Genomic DNA, 11,472 nt, shown 5'->3' on the forward strand with positions numbered 1-11,472 from the left:
CACAAAATTCTATGTTGATCTTTTTCCAGTGGGTCTACGTTTACAGTCCGTCAAACTATAAATATAGCTTTAAAACATATACCTACCGTGGTACGAACGCCATTGATGAAAATTGAGACCATTCCTTAGAAATCAAATGAAGGAGATAGAGAAAGCAAGATCTGCATTTCAAAGAATCGCTAAGACATTCAAATGTCATGATTTATCAATACCCATAAAAATCATATTACTACTACGTTACTAATCAGGAGGTTTTATTAAAATTACAAAAAGAAAAAGAGCTTTAAGCACAATAAAAACAGCCAAAATCGAATACCTAGGTCACATCATGAGAAATGGCTTAAGATATGGATTGCTGCAACAAATTTTGCAGGGAAAAGTAAAAGGAAAACGGGACCAGGAAGGCAAAGGATTTCCTGGTTGAAAAATCAACTACAAATCTTTTCAAGACAGCAGTGTGCAAAGTACAGACTGCCATGATAGTCTCCAAAATCCGAAACGGATAGGCAGTACAAGAAGAATACATATTTGAATGGTAATTCACATGTTTCAATAGTGTCGTGCCGCTATTGCACTAGCCCATCAGGAGAGATATTTTGGACTTACAACAAACAGCTACACATACATTCAGTATGAAAATGAAAGTGAATTATTATTATTAACTATCATTTTTATCGTTGTCGTAAAAAGGAGAACGTCAATCTTGGATTTATTATATTTTGATAGAGCGCTCTATTAACGACACATTTCATTTCTTCAGTGACTTGAATGAACGTAGGATCATTTTACAAGCTCTTGGCACTTCTTCTTCTTCTTCTTCTCGTGCCACTCCTAGCGGAGATTGGAAATCATCATGGCCACTGCGACTTTGTTAGCAGCGCGCCTAAAAAGTTCAATCGAACTACACCCGAACCATTCACGTAGATTACGAAGCCTTATTAGACGTCAAATAGAAGGACAAAGTACCTACACATTTTCGAAACTGCATGAGTTCTGAAAGATAACTTATACATAGTAACTTTATGTTAGCAAATATTTTTAATATTTGAAAATATCTTAGATTTAATTCATTCAATTAAATCGGACATTTCCGAGTTCTCCGAGCTGTTAACTCCATGTGGCTGTATCGATGTGTAGGTATAATAAACAAGACTTGGACGATTAACGCAACTTTGTCTTGACGTACCTAAAGTTTGATTGTAAGGAAATGATTGGATGAATTTTAACTTGGAGTTTATGTTGGATTCGTATTATACCCTTCACTTGCTACAGCTATAGGTGCAATGGGATTATTCTAGTTCCACTATGTACTCTTTGACGTTGCAATAGGTTGTATGTATGAAAGAGTATGAGGTTGAAATTTGTTAACCGCATTTAGACTATATTACCAGTGTGTTTTACATTGCTTTTATATTTTTTAAAGCCATTAAGCAGCGATAGTAGAAGTAACTGGTCTCACTAATATAATATTCACTTTTTTCGTTTTTATGTGGTGCTTGACTGATCAAATAGGTTTTGATGTGTAATGAATCTTCAATTGCTGATTATTCTAAACACACATCGTTACTCTAAGAAGTATAAGCTGGTTATGTTACAGTATTCAAGAAAGACAGTCGTAAAATAATGTTTATCTTTTTTTTTTATGAAAAGTTTATTATCGAAATTAATGAATGTACAGTCTGATTATTTATGATCTGTTTGGGAAAGTATGTACTTACTATTTCTTTCTTATTTTTACATTTAATATTTTTCTGTTACGGTACTGTAATGTGATCTAATATAAAGCTATGTATTCTAACGACTTTGGTAGAATATAGTGTTTCCTGTTATTTCGTAAAATTGCTAAACTGGTTGTCTCATGTATTATGTTATAAGTGCGGAGAATTTGACTTCTCTTTTGTATTCTGTGTCACAAATATGCACACGTGTGTACGGTTTCGTATTACGGTCTCAATTAACTTAAATTATCGCATTCAAAAGCACAATACAATAGGGTGATTTATTGATGTACCCTCTTCCACCCAACGGCCAAAAGATTCTTTTCTGACCTGCAATCTCAAGACACTTCATCCCAAGACAGCGAACGAAACACACCAAGTTTGTTGGCTCTCGTGCCATAGAGCAGCGTCTGCGGGCGCCCCGACGCGGTACCAACGAGATTTCCTTGGCTAAGAATCCATCAATATTTCAAAGGGTAAGTCGATATTCTTTGTACAAACATCAATAATGAGTAAGACCAGTTAATTTCGTAATTTAGTGACAGTTGTGTTTGCTATTTGTCGCTAATTTATTCACAAACAAAATATCGCATTTTTACTTTATAATTATTTATCTATTATCATTTAACCAGCGACCTCTTAAGTTTTATACAAAACATGATCATTCTTCTTCTTTTAATAAAATAAGTCTGCAACAGTAAGTATATTTGAATTATTAAAAAAAACAGAGCTATTTATAGAAAATTGTTGTATGTTTTCGACAATGAAACTGTCAAAATATGCCCAAGCTGATTGAAAGAACTATAAGAAGTTTTATGTTTCCGATAAAAACTGTGTCAAATTCCAAGCTCAGTGAAACAACTAAACATAAAACCACAATCACAGATACTTGTTACATGCAATCAATTGTAATATAAAGCATATCTAGGATTATTTAACAAATTTCATTTCATTTCACAAATACATTTCAAAGAAATGACAGTTACAATATTGGTGAGAGCGATTTGGCAGTTTAAGTTTTTTTGCGAAAGCGCCAGTTTCATTGTTTAAAATTTGAGCTTACTGCTAAATACCACCACTAACGTTAGTGTATTACTAATTGGATAACCGCTAGGAACTGGCATGTATATATTGTTAGGAAATTCTCTGAGTGTAAAAAGTTTCAAAAATATATAAATTATTTAGAATTATATTTAAAAAATTGTAAATAAATTAATGAAGTGTAATATTATCTGGTGGAAGTATGTATTATTCTATAGTTTAGCAAAGGAAATACGAAGTAAATCAGAAAAAAGAACTATTTAAACAGAAGCTAAAATGCTAACCTTGTCAAGGATTTCAAAGGGACTCAAGTGGAGATTTCTTTTATCAACGTCCAACCCTCACCTCTGTATAACAGTGTACGTAGCATTTAATGACACGCTATCGAGTAGTTACGACTTACATGTATATTGCAAAATAGTGCTTTCATTTTGAAGAACGTACTCCTAGCTATTTTGATTCTAATATTGACTTCATCATCAGGATCCCATTTATCGTTTAACCAGCATCCCAAGTAGCCATCATTTACAAGGAGTGTGTCGTCAGCATATCGGAGTTTATTAATAAGTTTTCCATTCACCTTTTTTCCTCTAAGGCCTCCTGATAATGGATATTCAGGACATAAATCTAACTCATTTGAGAATTTTAATATCCGATGTTTGAATTTGAATATCCGAATATCCATATTTCCGACTTTTATGAGCTGACTGGTTATAATGCAAGGATCTTGATAATCCCTATGTCTTTATCATCTAACCCAACCTCTGAGCAGATTTATGAATGACACATAAGGCTTATCAAATGTTAATCGCTACATCTTTTTGAGTTAGATTTTTTAGGTGGCGTTACAAATGTATATTGGAGCCACTGCCTGAGTGTATTATAATTATATTCTGTTAAAGAACACAAGCATACTATTAGTATTTTCTTCGTCCAGTAGTTTTAGAACTTCAACACTGAAATCAGCTGGACCAGCCGCTTTTCCATCCTTAGTTTATTCCAATGCCTTAATTAATTATTCATTAAGTATCAGGTCTGTCTAACTCGCAATCTAATATTGATATGCTATTGTTATATTGATTCTCGATCATCAGCAACACATTTGGATATGTAGGTTTTCCATATTTCTGCTTCTTTCTGTTTGTCTATTATCAATTTGTTGTTTTCGTCGAAGTATGTGTTATCTCTTTGTTCTTCTTATATAGATTAAAACTATTGTGTTTTCTTTCTTAAGTGTTTTTATGTCCTTGCACTGTTCATTTACCCATTTTTCTTTGGTTTCTTTAATTTGTTTGTTGATGATTTTGTTGGTTTTATTATATTCTTTTTTTTATCTTTTTGTGGTCTTCTCTCTTCCATCAACACTATAATTTCAGTAGGATTGTTCGAGTATCACAATTAAATCAGATGTTGAATCTCAGACAATTATTTTTAATTTGTACCGCATTTGGTTATTGCAATGATTTTGTCTAAACCATAATTTGAATATTGGTATTTTTTATTTCTCAGCTTTAATTCATGTTATTGGATAGTTTCCCAGGTTAAACTACATAAATACACTTAAAATTAAAATAGGCTTCTTTATTCACAAATAAGTTCAGTTTTGCATGTACACATAAAATATCTAATTTTCCTTGTATAAAAATTTTTTCTAAATGTATACTTAGAGAATAGTTACAATTGTCTCACTATTTAAAACAGTGTGTCTATAACAAAAATGTAATAAATAAAATTGCATTATATTCATTATGGGGCGATTTATATTGAATAGTTCGCTTCATTTTTTTTTTAATTCACCGTCACTAAATTAAATATAACATTGGGATAGTTGTAAAAGAAATAATTTAAAAGAAATTGTGTTTCTTTTTTAACTAAGTGTTCTCAACTCAAGGAACGCCATGATTTCTACACCCAATACTTTTATGGGTAAAAATAAAATCATAACATAATATATGAACGATTTCCGTGGAAATCGAAACGTCAAATAAGCCTAATATATTGGTCATGAAATGATATATTTCGGTGTCTCGAAAAGAACTGCAAAAGCTACTACCCACAATCGCCAAACATATAATATATTTTCGCTTTAGCAGTACCTTACGAAGAAGGTAATTTAAGATATTGTATAAATATCGTAAGAAGTTAATAGACAGTTCAATGGCTACAGAAGCTAAATTTTTGACTAGCATAAAGGTCAACTTAATACGGATACCGGGTCACTCGGGTGTAGAGGGGAAGTGGAGTGCTCTTCAATACTGGCTGGGTTAGTCTCAATGAGCTTCTATCTAGGGCAGGATTCTAGAAGTGGAGAAGTTAAAAGACAGGCTAGGGTGTAGCGAGCCTTTTACGACCCTCACAACTCAACTCAGCACTCTCATCTACTTTGATTGGTAGATAACCCAAGGTGACGACTAGAATTTCTCTTATGCCCATGTAAGTGCCAGGCATTGGTCTACGCATCTAAGCCATAGACGCTAGACGGCTCGGACAGTAGTAGGATGAGCTGTGACTGATCTTAAAGTATAAGAGGTTTAGAATAGCTGACCCAGTCCGCATGGATGCGGGGTGATAAAATGGACCCATATAAAGTGTCTAAAGGTCTCCCAAATGCTCCGAACCTACCATAATCCTAACTAGACATCGAAGAACGCTGTTCAAGAGGTGTTGTGAGCAGATAAGCACATATTGAAGCCTTTTATTGACGTTCATATATCCATGTAGTGTGGATAGTGAGCACTCAGATATTATTTCTAATGCAAGATAGGTGTTCGCCAGCATACAAACGAATCTTTTGACACAAAAAAAGCAATTCCCTGTGTGAATAAATCTCCGATGAATATTTAGTACAAAATCAGTTCATGAAATTAAATATTAATTGTTTATTGTAAATATAAATACATAAATATAAATATATTAACTCAAAATATCAAATTACATATTACTTTTCGGACACACTGTTTGTACAGTTAATTTCTTATTAAAATAAACCTAAAACTAAATATAATTCGCTAATTTTTAAAAGGCAGTCTGAGATCGAGAATGTTGATTAAAAAAAAACAAGAAATTTTATTTCGTACTGCAATTTCAAAAAATTAAATGTTATGATAAAAATTCATAAAAAACACAAAATGTATCAGTTACCAAAACAAATCATAAAACTTAGAAACAATTGGTGTATTTTATTTAATTCGTAGGAAATAAAGATACAACTGTGTGATAAAAGTGTGTAGGCTTATGGTATTTTGTAATGGTACATTATCTGGAATCATTTCTTTCTAACGTTTCGTAGGAGACGCAGTGGACATTATCACAGGAAAAGAGTAAACTGAGGTAGATTGTAATCTCCTTTTGCTCCTGTTACTCACTGGTCACAGTGAGTCATGGGAGCGACAGGTATGTCTGCAGGAGAAAGTGATAATGAGGTCAGAGAAGAGGAAGACCCAGAACAAGGTTCCTGGATAACATCGATGAAGACATGACATACGTGCTTGACGGAGGAAGGCGATGGATAGGGACAACTGGAGAAAAATTTATGAAGAGGCTAGGACTCATGCAGGGTTATAAAGCTATAATGATCATGATAATGAAGCGAGGAAGTCACAAAAAAAAAAGAATTCATAGAGCACATGTACATTAAAAAACTGGAAAACCCATTATATCAGATCCATGAAGGACCTTTACTAAAAACTTGACGTAAACCGTAAAAAATCAAAGAAAACAACCCAAATAAAGAGGCTTAGGTATCAGGTCTGGGCATACCATATGGAGGAATAACGATATGAGTTTATATAGGAAAGTGCACATACACATGAGACTCATGACATACACAATCGAGACGAGAGTAAATACATCAAAAACAAAAACAAAATACTTAAAACGCCACAAATTGAATATTGAGATCAATGGCTTAGAAAACATTAAGAGACCAGATTTATGGCTAGAGACCAGATAAGAATACCAGATAACGAAATAAATTGTCTCTTTAACATTTACGATATGGTATGATGCAGAAAACGTAAAAGACAGTTGTATACGACGCTGTTATACGAATGGGTAGTGAGAGACTAGCCAGAATAGCACGTTATTTAAAACCAGCACGCATCAGAATACCAACAACATCAGAAAGGTGTTGTTAACTACACCCTTTTACTACGTTCATTCCCATTCATGTAATCGCAGCTTTTCATTGGTTAGAAATTAATTTCTAACCAATAGCTTAGGGTGCGAGCAACTAGATTATGGTGCACAAATAATATTGTTGGTTCGATGTGCAAACAGAATTAACAACATATATGACCTTACACAACCCTTTTCCTGTGGATCAAACAGTATCAATTTGATAATATTTATGTTTAAAGGTCCACAAATATAGTCCAAAATGTGCACTCGGTTGTCAGGAATTGCAATTCACTTTTTTACCTGTTCCTGATGTTATATTGTTTTAATGTAGAAATCGCGGGAAGGAAAGGAATACAGTTATGTGGAAACGTATTAGAAAATAATACATAATATCAAAACGATTTAATAATAAATAAATTTAATGTTTTCAGAAAACAAATACTCGTAAATGAATTTTAATATAAAGCTACCGCATTATTTTGAAACTATATCGATACATTCTATATCATGGTAATTAAAGGCAAAAATTGTATTCAGAACATCACTAAATTCCTAGAATTTATCGAAAAGCAAACCATAATGGACGTTTTCCGTAGGAGTCTATTTTTTTGCTGGAATCACTTCAGGATGTACCTGGTATCAATAATCATGATAATGCGCCAGTTGCAAACCTTGTGCTTAATTTTTTATTAAACAAAATCTGAAAAAAAAAATAGATAATTCTTGCTATTTTTTCACGTATAACTTAAGAGATATTGCTCCTACAAAAAAACTTATAGGAGATAAAAGTTTAGTCTTTTAATTCTACATAATTGACTAGTTAGAAATTAAAAATTTAATGTTTATTGCTTAAAAAACCGCAATAATTGGAAAAATAAGAGTTTTTCCTTAGAATTTTTTTGACCTCTTACACATACCTTACGTCCTTTATATTCCGACTAGAAAAACTTTATAATAGTACTAAAACGTGCGCTAAATTTCGTTAGGATCACTTTAATAGTTTTTGCATAATAATTTTGCAATATAGGGTCCGCAAAAAAATTGCAAATTTGCAAAATTATGCTGGGCCCCAAAATAAATACCTTAAATGGTCGACAATTTTTTTACATATACAAAAGGGCTCAGGATTTCAAACAAACTTAAAAAAAATGGAATCAGTAAACTACGACAGCCTAGGTAATTTTTTAAAGTTATAAACATTTTTTTCAAATTATACGTCGAATTTAATAAATTAAGAGCGTAGGCGCAAAATTTCGGGCCAATGCTTTTTAAATGCAATCATTTTTTTCGAATCCTGAGAAAACTAACAAATATTTTTGAAAAATTTAAACGCAGAATGAAAGGTTACATTATTACCGAGGGCCGAAAGCCCCTTAGAATAAACAAAAAGTTTTTTTGAATGAGATATTTGAAATTAAAAATCACACTAAATTTTCTCTTTTTTGTCACCCCTGTAACTTATTAAAATAAACATTATGGAAGTTTTCAGGGACTTTCGGCCCTCAATAATAATGTATTCTTTTATTCTGCGTTTAAATTTTTCTAAAATACTTATTAGTTTTTTTAGGATTCGAAAAAAATGAATGCATTTAAAAGGCATTGGCCCGAAATTTTGCGCCTACGCTTTTAATAATTATTATAAAAGTGCTGAAATCAATAACTTTTTAAAATATTTACACATTTGTAATTTTTTTGGCAGATCCTAGATGTCAAAATTATTATACAAAAACTGTTGAACCGATCCTAACGAAATTTAGCAAACGTGTCAGTAGTATTATAAAGTTTTTCTAGGCGAAATATGAAGGATATTTTGTATGTTTAAGAGCAGAGAAAATTTAAAGGAAAAACTATTTTTTTTTAACTTATTTTCCGAATTATTGCTGTTTTAAGCAATAAATATTAAATTTTTAATTTTTGAGCTAGTCAAATATGTAAAATTAAAAAACGAAACTTTTGTCGTATATAATTTTTTTTGTATGAGCAATATCTCTTTGAGTTATAGGCGAAAATATGGAGGCAAAAATGTTCGATTTTTTTCAAATTTTGTTGAATAAAAAAATTAAGTGATTCCAGCAAAAAATAGACTCCTATGGAAAATTCCAATTCAAAACAGATCTCGCCTGGCCTATTGGTTTTTTGTTTGGAGACGTGATTACAGACTTGACTATTGAACGATATCAAACTAAGGAACCAAATGGAATATAGTGTTATATTTGTACAAAAATATTATATTTTATGGAACTGTTATTGTATGGAACTGTTATTTTATGGAACTTAGGTTTTTTGTCGAAGGTTCACAAACATGTACATTCGTAACTGCTTAGTGATTTTGTCAGCGTATAAAAATAACAATCGTATAAAAAAGAAGTATTATCTACTATATTTCTTGGGAATTAACCATAATTTTAATTGAAACAATCATTTTGACGTTTCTAAAATAAATCATCAAAAAGAAAATTTAAATATTTGTAAGTCATCAAAATATCTAAGATACATGATTTATGTTTTAAAGTGATATACCTATAAAATTAAAATTTGATGTTTATATTAAGAGTAAACTAAGATGTAAGAGTAATGTAAGACCAAATACTTATGATGTCGGGATAGTATCGTATTTTTTATGGTTTTTTAATTATTTACAATGGTATTACTACAGAAGAGAATTATACTGTCATAATTGTGTGGTTATCCTTTTAAAAGACAAATCACATGCCAGATATTCTCAAGTTAAAGTTAATTTTATGTAATTAAATAAACTATCTTCCAATAAAGTCGTCCCAGAAACGCACCTCAAAAATATTGGCAATATCATTTTAAAGCCATCTACTTTAAAATATATCAGATAAAATAGAAATAGAAAAGTCAAGATAAAATTTAGTAGATAAGTTTAGTAAATACTTCAATATTTTTATTTATTGACAATGTCAATTAACTACGACAGGAGCTTAATAATATGATAAATATCTGATGATTTTTTTTAAGGTTCTGTTGAAAAAACAAACGGCTGAGTTTAATGTAAATTCTCTTATATGGCATAAATTCATGCTAATTATTTCAAATTATCACACGTAAGACTTAACAAAATATCCTAACGTACAATACATAAAGAAAAATTGACACAACTCTTTCAATTTGAATAAGAAAAATATGAAAGTGCAAATACCTTAAAGAAAAAAAAAACCTTAAAAATAATGAAAACAACAATACCACAATAGATTACATAGAACTATGCAAAATCTGACAAAAATTATGTATTAGATCATTTCTCTGACGATCGTAGATGCTAATAATCACAAACATATAATTACAATACGAGAACACAAAATTCTGTGTTCGAGAGCCATGACCTCACCCTAGAAACAAAAATAACACTCCTTAAATGTTACATGTACTAAGTACTTCTGTACGGAGTAGAAACGTGGACATTGAAGGCGAAAACTCTATCAAAACTTCAGGCTTTTGAGCTATGGTTATACCATGATCCTGAAGATACCATAGACAAAGTCACCAATGAAGAAGTACTACGGAAGATGAACACAACCGCGGATTTGGTCAACATCGTTAAGGGCCGTAAGCTGCAGTACTTGGGAAATATAATGAGAAATCAAGGCAGATATGAGCTACTCCAATGCATTTTGCAAGGTAAAATTGAAGGAAAAGGGGCCCCAGAACGAAGAAGAATATCCTGCTAACGTGAGAGCATGGTATAGAAAGATCTAAACAAAGATATTCCGTATAGCAACCAACAAAGTCATCGTAGCCAGAATGATCGCCAACGTTCGGAACGGACAGGCACCCTAAGAAGAACACAAAAGTAACTGGACTACCAAAATTGGAATCGGAAGTGGGATACGCGATCTCAAGTTTAATTAATAATACAGTTAAGTGAATGATAACATAAATGAGGAAATACTTAAACTGTTCAGCGTTAAACACCTAGCCAAACTGTTTAATGACATATCGATTGAAATCAACCTTCGTTACAATTTCAAATGAGCACAATGCCAGTCGTTGCGAAAATTACCGTCTAATCAGAACCACATACTCCAGGTGTTTCTAAAGATAATTTACCGATGGATTTATAATTAATATGAAGGGAGGACGGAAGACAATTTGGCTGCAAAAGTGACCAGAGAAATGATGTCTTTATTTGATTTATCGATTAACAAAACCTTTGACAATTTTAGACAAACTATTGATGCATATGTTAAAAAAGATTTACATATATTGATAATAAATATATGAACAACTATAGAAGGTAGCGAGACGCGTCATAGATGGCCGATTCTAATGTACGGTAGCGAGATAAGGTCACTGAGATAGGTCAATCACATAGAATCGTTCAAAATGTGGTCGCTTACAATTTTACTAAAAAGTTCAAGAACTAGTACCGTAAGACAGCTAGTAAACATAGTTAATCAGTGAAAAGTCTCATATTTAAGCCATATTCTAGGATGCAACAAATATTGTCTCTTAACTATCATCTTAATGGGTGAAATTGAATATGGAAAATAATAAGATGATAAGAGTATTTTCTGCGCATGTTCCAACCAGCAAGACAGCTGTATGAATGTACTTAAGTTACTTTGTTTAT

This window comes from Diabrotica undecimpunctata, chromosome 4 (assembly GCF_040954645.1).
Source record: "Diabrotica undecimpunctata isolate CICGRU chromosome 4, icDiaUnde3, whole genome shotgun sequence".
NCBI lineage: Eukaryota > Metazoa > Arthropoda > Insecta > Coleoptera > Chrysomelidae > Diabrotica > Diabrotica undecimpunctata.